General features: G+C 49.8%; 2 pseudogenes; both read right to left on the bottom strand.

Annotated features, from left to right (window-relative positions):
- Window positions 1-2,211: 2,211 nt before the first annotated feature.
- LOC149434405 (28S ribosomal RNA) lies at window positions 2,212-4,141 on the bottom strand (annotated as a pseudogene).
- A 278-nt stretch (window positions 4,142-4,419) lies between these two features.
- On the bottom strand, window positions 4,420-4,566 carry LOC149434404 (5.8S ribosomal RNA; annotated as a pseudogene).
- Window positions 4,567-10,410: the final 5,844 nt, after the last annotated feature.

Raw genomic sequence — 10,410 nt, 5'->3', positions numbered from 1 at the left:
AAAACCTGGCAATCCGCCCTTTGGTGAGCTCCCACCATTCCAGTTTACTGCCGCAGAACTCCAGGATAGTCTCCTGAGCCCGGAAAAATTCCTCAAAAGATCGTCTCACCTCACAATCCAGCAGGGTCGAATTCAGCCTCCAGACACCCCTCCCCCTCAGTGGAGTATCCGAAACGTTAAAGGACATAGTAAGCAAAAGGTGATCAGAGAACTCCACCACCCGACACTCAGGTGCCGAGAAGGCAGAATCCTCCTTTTAAAAAAACCTATCTATCCTACTCTCACTTTTACCTCTCCTAAAAGTGAACCCCGTGCTGCCTGGGTCACTCTTAATTAGAGCGTCCACCAGGCCTGCTTCCCTGACTATCGAATTAAAAAAAATACTATCATATCCCAGCCTGTCAGTGGAGCCTTTCCTGTCCTTGGGCCTAGTGATGGTGTTGAAATCACCTCCAAAGACAATACGGCGGGACGTAAAAAGGAAGGGCTTTATCCTTCTGAAGAGGCCCTTCCTCTCCCACTTGGACTGCGCCCCATAGATGTTAATCAGCCGCAGCTCCTGCCCCTTCAAAAGGACGTCTATTACCAGACATCTTCCGATCTCCACCTCGATTACCCGCCGGCACGTTACCATGCCGGAAAAAAGAACCGCAACCCCGCTGTAAGGCTCAGCCGCAAGAGACCAGTACGAGGGGCCACACCTCCACTCCTTTTTGGCCATATGTAAATCCGCCAAGCTGGTCAATCTGGTCTCCTGCAAAAATAAAATATCAGCTTCAATCTTACTGAGCAAAACTAAGGCCATCTCACGAGCCCTTACTGATCTTAAACTGGCAACATTAATGGTCGCCAGTTTTATCGGAGCGGGAACTGCCATCAAGGTAATTGAGTAAGGCGCTTCTTCCCCTTTCCCTTGACCTTCTTAGCGAGATCCCTGTCCCTCTTCCGGGACTTCCCTAACTCCTCCTCCATCGGGGAACCGGGGTCACTAGACACACCCCCATCATCCCCTGATAGTGTCCCAAACTGGTTGTCTAGGACCAGATCATCCACCTCTAAGGACGAAACTGACCCTGCTGAGGAGAGGACCGGCCTACCCTTACCCTTAACGGACAACCCCCTGCCCCGATTGGGCAGCCACCTGAACCCTCCGGGTACCAACCCTCCCTCCCGCCCTAGCTCTCCTAGCTGGCAACAAAACCGGAGGGGCCAAAATCCCAGACTTATCACCCACCTCAACCACCCCCGCCCCTTTAGCACCCTATGCCAGAACCTCCTTTCTCCCAACCAACCCTACCCTAGGAGCCATCGGAAACTCTTGCACTTGATCCTCCAGAACAGGTTCCAACTGGGTCTCTTCCACCACCTCTCCTCCCCAGGAGCACCAGCTCGTGCCCTCTCTACCAAGTGCGCCGCCTCCTCCGCCTCAACGCTATCCAATTCCGCCGCCAAATCTCCGTCAGGCAAATTACGCAGGGCCTCGGGACACGCACTGTAGGAATGCCCCATCACCCCACAAAGGTTGCACTTGATTTGGACGCACTCACGTGCCCAGTGCCCTATCTCCTGACAAAGGGAGCACCGGACACATGGCCGCAAAGTGCCCCTTGGCTCCACAGCGGTGGCACACACGAGGCTGCCCAGGATAGAAAATAACCAACCTATCTTTGCCCAAAAAGGCCGAGGAAGGGATGTGTACCAACACATGCCCAGCAGGCCTTAAGCGAACCGTCGCATTCTATCCCCCCGTCCAAATTTTCCTCTCATCTAGTATTTTAACCAGGGGTCCTAACACTTCACAATGACGGTTCAGCCAGACGGTGATATCCGATGCTGGAACTGACTCGTTCCTAACCAGTATGGTCATTTTCTTTACAGGGCTCTGCCGAGACAGCAGCCTAGGGGTTAATCCCACCCACCTGGGATTTGCCACATACACCGACTCATACTTTTGCCAAAACATTTTCAGCAGCTCTGGCCTCAGGGGGCTGGGGGAAAGGCGCCCGCTGCAGCTAGGGTGATCCATGGGAAGGGCCCAGTACGTGTCCAGAGTTGCTGCCCGGGGAGGGGAGGCAGGACGGTGTTTCGTCCAGCCGCGGTGCACGCCCAGCCTTGCTTCGCTCCCCAGCCCAACCGACCCAGCCCTTAGAGCCAATCCTTATCCCGAAGTTACGGATCTGACTTGCCGACTTCTCTTACCTACATTGTTCTAACATGCCAGAGGCTGTTCACCCTCTCCCCCGGATTTTCAAGGGCCAGCGAGAGCTCTCAGGACGCCACCAGAACCGCAACACTTTCCAAGGCTCGGGCCCCTCTTTCGGGGCGAACCCATTCCAGGGTGCCCTGCCTTCACAAAGAAAAGAGAACTTTCCCCGGGGCTCCCGCCGGCTTCTCCGGGATCAGTCGCGTTGCCGCACTGGACGCCATGGGGCGCCTGTCTTCGCTGCTCCGGTTTGGGGATCTGAACCCGACTCCCTTTCGATCGGCTGATGACGACTGAGGCCATCGCCCGTCCCTTCTGAACGGCGCTCGCCTATCTCTCAGGACCGACTGACCCATGTTCAACTGCTGTTCACATGGAACCCTTCTCCACTTCGGCTTTCACAGTTCTCGTTTGAATATTTGCTACTACCACCAAGATCTGCTCCCGCGGTGGCTCCGCCCTGGCCCTCACCGTGGGCTTGCGCGCCCACCTTGGCGGCCCTCCTACTCATCGCCGCCTAGCCCCTGGGGGGGACTCGCTCTCAGCACTGGGTATGAGCCTGATGCTCCAGCACCATTCATTTTCAGGGCTAGTTGATGCGGCAGGTGAGTTGGTACACACTTAGCGGATTCTGACTTCCTTGGCCATCGTCCTGCTGTCTATATCAACCAACACCTTTTCTGGGGTCTGATGAGCGTCGGCATCGGGCGCCTTAACCCGGCGTTCGGTTCATCCCGCAGCGCCAGTTCTGCTTACCAAAAGTGGCCTACTGGGCGCTCGCATTCCACGCCCGGCTCCAGGCCAGCGAGCCGGGCTTCTTACCCATTTAAAGTTTGAGAATAGGTTGAGATCGTTTCGGCCCCAAGACCTCTAATCATTCGCTTTACTGGATAAAACTGGGGTCGCCCCCGAGCGCCAGATATCCTGAGGGAAACTTCGGAGGGAACCAGCTACTAGATGGTTCGATTAGTCTTTCGCCCCTATACCCAAGTTGGACAACCGATTTGCACGTCAGGACCGCTGCGGACCTTCACCAGAGTTTCCTCTGGCTTCGCCCTGACCAGGCATAGTTCACTATATTTCGGTTCCTGCCGTTTGTGCTCAGGCTCCACCTCCCCGGCGGGCGAGACGGGCTGGTGGTGCACCCGCGACTGTCTCCGCCGGCGGGATCCCACCTCAGCCGGGGGGGTCCCGGCCCTTACCTTCATTGCGCCGCAGGGTTTCACTCGCAAAACGGGGGGTTAACTGACTCGCGCGTGCGTCAGACTTCTTGGTCCGTGTTTCAACATGGGTCGGGTGGGACACAGACGTCGCTGCAGACCCCTGGCACCCACGTGGAGGCATGGGCCCTCCAGCCTCAGTGGCGTGGCTGGGGCACCCTGGGGACAGTCTGCCCCGGTTGACAGCCGCGCTGGGGGGAGGGGGGTGGTACAGTTCAGCGGGAGGAGGGCGTGGAGGCGGTCGTCTCTGCCCCAGTGACTGCTCTTGCCTTGGGGAGGGGGCTGTAAGGCCGGGCCCCGCGAGGAGGTGCAGCTGACCCTGGCCCGCCGGGTTGAACCCTCCAGGCGGACCCCACCCATTTTTTACCTCTTAACGGTTTCACGCCCTCTTGAACTCTCTCTTCAAAGTTTTTTTCAACTTTCCCTTACGGTACTTGTCTGCTATTTAGTCTTAGACGGAGTTTACCACCCGCTTTCGGCTGCATTCCCAAACAACTCGACTCTGGGGAGGCTGGGTTCTGCCACGCCAGGGGCAGCTACCGGCCTAACACTGTCCGCGGGCTGGGCCTCAATCAGAAGGACTTGGGCCCCCAAGCGACGCTGGGGTGATTCTGGCCTCCCATACACCACATGGCCTGCGGCTGGGTATTTGGCGCTGGGCTCTTTACTCGCCGTTAGAGGGAATCCTGGTTAGTTTCTTTTCCTCCGCAACAGCCAGCCACATGCCATCCCTTCCCGCGCCCGGGACCCACCTGACCTTCCGGGTGAAGGTGCGGAAAACCGCGGTTGCAGCCCTGCTGGTTTGGCCCCAGACAGCCGCACCGCCCTTGGGAGAGAGTGGAGCATGGAGACACCGTCGGGGAGATGAGTGTGGCTTTTGGGGGATGAAGGGGCCTTCGGGAAGGGGTGGAGGGCGTTGGGGCTTGGACCACTCTGCGCCGCCCCCTCCCACCGATGGCCCCTGTGAGCACCTCAGCCATGCGACCGACAGAGGAGCGACCCTCAAACAGGCATGGCCCTGGGAGGAACCTGGGGCCGCAAGGTGCGTTTGAAGTATTGATGATCAATGTGTCCTGCAATTCACACAAATTCTCACAGCTAGCTGCATTCTTCGACAAGCCGAGTGACCCACCGTTAAGAGTCTTGCTCTGGTACGTTTCAACATAGTTCCCGGCGTAATGAAGACTTGTCGGTTCTCGCCCCCCTCCCTGTTGAGGGGGGGGGAAATCAGACGCCCGGGTGGTGGCCCCAAGACCACCCCACCCCCTTCCCGTGGGCTCGGAGGGTGGGGTGCACCAGCCTCGAGGCTTCCAAACATTCTGGGCCCCGGGTCAGGGTGGCAGGGCCCGTGCCGGTACCCGACTCGGCCTGCCGGGGACACAGGTGGGAGGACGGATCCAGCAGCCCATCCTCGCCAGCCGGCGTTCGCCCGACGTTCCAGCGCATTCCTCTGCCCTCGGGTGGGGAGGGTCCAGGGGAGAGTGGGCCGCGGTTGCAGGTGCCTCCCCCCACCATCCCCACCCCCGTCGCGTGCGGCTTGGGTTCCGTGCGGTTGGGGGGGGGGAGTCGGTGCTCCCCTTTATCTCCATTTTCCCTCCTTTCCCCGAGCCTTGTCTTCACCTTCTCCTGGTAATGATCCTTCTGCAGGTTCACCTACGGAAACCTTGTTACGACTTTTACTTTCGCTAGATAGTCAAGTTTGATTGTCTTCTCGGCGCTCCTCCAGGGCCGTTGCCGACCCAGTTGGGGCGGATCTGCATCCCTAACTATGGCATGAAGAAAAATGCTGTCATAGCCCAGCCTGTCGGTGGAGACTTTCCTGTCTTTGGGCCTAGTGATGGTGTTAAAATCACCTCCAAAGACAAAATGCCGAGCCGTAAAAAGGAAAGGCTTATTCTTTGTAAAGAGGTATTTCCTTTCCCACTTGGACTGCGGGCTATATTTGTTGATTAAATGCAGGTCCTGCCCCTTCACAGAGATGTCCAGGACCATGCACCTTCCAATCTCTACTTCAATAACCCGCTGGCACGTTACCATATCAGTAAAAAAAAAACTGCCCCCCACTGTAAGGCTCGGCCGCAAGAGACCAGAAGGAGGGGCCACACCTCCACTCCCTCTTCACCAGTTGTATATCAGCGAGGCTATCAAGCCGGGTCTCTTGCAAAAACAAAACGTCAGCTTCAATTTCGCTGAGCAAAAATAAGGCCACATTACGAGCACTCAGATTTCAAGCTGGCAACATTAATAGTTGCCACTTTTACTGGGGCGTTAACTGCCATCAAGGTGATTGAGATAGGCATTCCTCAGTCTATCACTAGGGCCCCCTGCACCTCGGGGGTTGTCCCAGCAATGTTCTCAACCTCCATCTGATCCAGAGTCAGAAGAAATCTTTGGTCTGATAGAGACCCAAACCTATTCTCTGTAGGTATATCTTCCTGGTCTGAGGAGCACAGAGACTCTGAAGATGCTGAAGAAAGCACCACCCTATTTCTCTTTTCTTCCAGCCAGGACCTACTCTCCCACTGTTAGAAAAATGAGATGCTTATTTTATAATCATTTATGCCTGCTTACAAAAGATTGCTTTAGAAACTGTACTTTTGAAGTAGATGCAAACTGCAAGTCACTTCCTTGTTTGAGTCTGTAAGACTGAGCTACACCTTCTTCTAGGATTGACAATAAAGGTTAAGCCCATATATACAAGTCAACCAATCATATCCAGGAGAGGTGGCAAAGTCAGCATTTTTACATAAAAGTAAGGAAATAAACAGTCTATAAAAGTCTAGATTAATTGTCAGACAGACAAGCCTGGATAGGTGTCTATCAGGCTAATTGCTGTGTATGCAGCCCTATTGCACGGGTCACAGTGATTAGAACCAATAGGCAAATATCCAGTGGATAGGCGTCTATCAGGCTAATTGCTGTGTATGCAGCCCTATTGCACGGGTCACAGCGGTTAGAACCAGTAGACAAATATCCTTATTTTTGCTGTATCTTGTCTCCTCGTACGAGTAAATAAACTTCTTAACTTGATCCTGAGTGCTGTCTAAGGTGGATTTCCCTCTCAAACTTTGGTCTTTCGAGCCGGAACCCAAGATCCTGTGACAGGACCAGATCACCGGTGACCGTTACCGTACGGGGAGTTCCGAGTCACGGGATTCTTTACTTCAAAAGTCCTCCGTCTGAATTGACGTCAACAGAGGCCGGCCCACCGACTGGTCCCTATCGGGTGACGGGTTCTCAAGAATCGGCAGAATAAAGACCCACTCTGGTTCAAGGTAAGAGCAACTTGTACTTTGTTTCAATTTAGTTAAGAAGATAAGAATACCAATATTTTTTAGTAGAACGCAGAACTAGGAGGGTTGAAGTACAGTAAACCTCTTAGGGAATCTGTGTCTGTCTGCAAGTTAACAAATGTATTGTGTATCTGTGTGTGTGTGTGAGAAGACCTTAACTAACTCCGTGCGCACGCTAAAATGGGCCAGAAATGTGTGAAACAAGAAATGGTACCAAATATGTTTGAATTGGGGAATAAAAATGTGAAATATCTTAGTAAATGGATGAAGTGTTATGATTTTAATGCACGATTAGACAAGGATTCTTGTGTTAAGCTATGTAAGAGAATTAAAACTGAAGCTGGCATTAAAATCAGGAAACAAAAGAAACTTGGATTACTCCAAGCAAAAAAATGACTTGAGGAATCCAGCCAAAGGACAAATTGTCAAAAACATAAAAAAGCAATGTATGTAGATAAAGAACAAGATAATAATTCTGTTATTGCAAAGTTTTACAAACATTGCCCAACCAACTTTACAAAATCCTATAGTACCCACCTCACCTCACCACCCAAGGTAACCGCACCTCTTCCAAACCAATCAACAATACCAACGGTATCTCCTTTCCCGCCAGCATATGGAATCTATCCCGAGGTTCCAATAGAATCTAAAACACCTCTGAGAACTACTGTCTGTCAGTAGGACTAGACAGGGTACACCTTATAATGTAATGTAGCAGACCAGATCTTGGATCAGGTCTCAGGACTCTTGAACCCCTTTAGGGAACTCTTCTCTCCACAGAAATACCAGGGGGAGGTAGAAGAATATCCTATGATCCAATTTCCCAATCCCAGGGCGGGACAGAATGTGGGTAACGATGGCGATGGCCAGCCTTGCATTTTACCGGATACCCTCATGGATGTAAAAAAAAGGCTACTGAAGGAATCCCTCACCCTAAGATAAATATGGGACAGTTCAGAGAAGGGGAAAGGGGAATGATAGCTAGTTATAACCTAAATGGTACCGAAGTAGAGCAAGTTATGAGACAGATACTGGGACCAGATTGGCATCATATATCGGGATTGGTCCGCCATAAACAATGACGGTCAGGTACTACCTTACAATGTGACCCAATTACGGGTAAATACAGATAATCTGATAACGAGTAGATCAGCGCTGGGTACAAAGGGCCAACTGGGCAGCTATTAACCAATGTATACAAGGAGGATGAGACAGATAATTTCATCATAAGAATGAGAGACGTGTTTAAGAATTACTCTGGAATTAGTCTCAGCAGACCAAAGAGATGACACTCCATGCGAACAGCAGCTAAAAAACACTATTTTAAAGGGACTCCTAGCCCCAATTTTCAGCTTTGTGACTAAACACATGGTAAACCATAGAACCTGCAGACTCCAAGATTTCATTGAATATGCACGCCATGCCGAGCAGCATTTTCAGTCTAAAAAGAAAAGTATTTATTGTGGAGGATGGAACGGATGTGTATGTTGAGAAAGATACAGGAAAGTCAAGAAAACCCCAGCGAAGGCCTCGCATTAAGGATTATGATGGCAGGAAAGAAAGCGGTGAATGTTTCTTGTGTGTCAAAAAGGGCCACTTGGCAAGGGACTGCATGTCGGAGAAAAATGAAGAAGCATGACTATGGGAAAAAGATGAATGAAATAGAATGTATGGAAAGTGAACCAGGTTCAGAGGAACCTGAAATGTTGGACATAAATCACAAAAACTGAATGTAAAATTGTGATGTGTAAAAGATGTCGGGTTAAGGCAGGGACTTACTGCATGCACTTAATATTTCAGTTGTAGCTTAAGAGCCCACCGTGCCTGTGAAACACATATGGTGGAGACTGACAATGAGCTTTATTATTGGTATAGCCTAGATCTATGTTCTACGGGTCCAGGATGCATGCAGCAACCCCTCCTTAAAAAGGTGGAAGAAAAGGTTAAAGGGAAGAATTGCAAGGTTCAGCATCATTCCCATTGTACAATGTATTTCAAACATTCCCTGGGACCTGATACTAATTATGAGAAAAAATTAACTACATTTTCAGGTGTCAGAATTACCCTAAAAACTTTGTATTGGGATCAGGAAGGAAATAGCATGGCCACCTGTCTCCTTCCTGATGAAGTATTCAAACTTTACAGAGACAGCACTGTACCCCATGTGTCACTCACTCGGAATACTTCGGTGGAGTGGTATGAGCTGGGGGATATTTTAATTGACTGGGTACACATGAGACCTGAGCAACAAAGCAAAGGGAATTCAGTCTTGTAACTTTTTTTTTTTTTTTTTTCACTCCTGTTTTAATCTCAGGGGTTTCGGAAGGTTTCCAATAAAACTTTTTAATTGATGGTATTTCCACTCATCTATTCTAGTGAAAATATCTCCCTTCTCTTTTAATTCTTTAAATGGTCTCAGTTCCCCCTCAACCAGAACATCTCTCAGTTGGATATCTTCCTTTTTAAACCATCTCCCTGATATCTCATCCTTTCCTGGGGGAAAGTACTCAGTGTTTGTAAGAGGCATTAATATGGAATTGAATTCCCATTTCATGTTTTTGTGTAAATTGTCCCATACCCTTAAAACATTTAAAGTGTAAGTACTTGTGCTTTCTTTAATTCCTCTAAACTGTGCTGGAACCCATATCATCTGACTCAATCTAATTCCACTAAGAATTAATTCTTCCCTGATCTCGTTTATCAAAGAAATATAGTTTAATCTATATAAATGCTTAGATGAGACAGTGAGTTTTATTCCTAGGTATTTTATATCTTTTTTTCTCTCCATATAAAGGGGAATTCTTTTTGTAGCTTTTCTTTTTCGCTCTTTGGTACATTAATGTTCAGAATCTCTGTTTTTGTTGGATTCATTTTTAGATTTGATAATTCACCATACTCCTTCAGGATCTTCATTATGTTTGGGAGTGGTATTCGGGGATTCCCCACATAGAACAATAAGTCGTCCGCAAAGGCCGCTACTTTATGTTCTATAGTTTCTATCTGGATTCCCTTTACCGCTCCACTATTCCTTATTATTGACAACAGAGGTTCCAATGACAAAACATATAATAAAGGGGACAGTGGGCAGCCCTGTCTTTTTCCATTAGACATCCCAATGGGGTCTGATCTCTCCCCATTTACCGTAATGATTGCGGTGGGCTCCCTATATAATTTATTTATCCATTCACGCATTCTATCTCCTATCCCCAGCGCTTCTAAATTATCCATCATAAAGCCCCAGTCCACTCTATCAAATGCCTTCTCTGCATCAATTGACAAGAGCACCACCGGGGCTTTCCCTTTTCTACTTTTCTGAATAAGCATCAGGGTTCTCAAGCCGTTATCTCTACCTTCTCTCCCTGGTACAAAGCCCACCTGGTCTCCATGGATCCATTCAGGCATTAGATCTTTCAGCCTGTTTGCTAAAACCTTTGCATACAGTTTAGTATCTGTATTCAATAATGAAATTGGTCTATAGCTGGAGCACTGAGAATGATCTTTTCCCTCCTTGTGGATGAGTACTACATGGGTCTGTAAAGATTCTCTCCTCACCTCCATCCCACCTCCCAGAGCGTTCATATACTTCTTCAGCTTGGGTAACAGTAATTCACTATATTTTTTGTAGTACTTCACTGTATAACCATCTGGTCCTGGGCTTTTTCCTCCCCCTGTACTTCTTAATGCTGCTTTGATT

This window comes from Staurois parvus, unplaced genomic scaffold (assembly GCF_062004578.1).
Source record: "Staurois parvus isolate SC_StPar_1 unplaced genomic scaffold, SC_StPar_1.0 ptg001754l, whole genome shotgun sequence".
NCBI classification, from domain to species: domain Eukaryota; kingdom Metazoa; phylum Chordata; class Amphibia; order Anura; family Ranidae; genus Staurois; species Staurois parvus.
The sequence above is the reverse complement of the archived record's forward strand: the minus strand, read 5'-3'. Positions and strand labels throughout refer to the sequence as shown.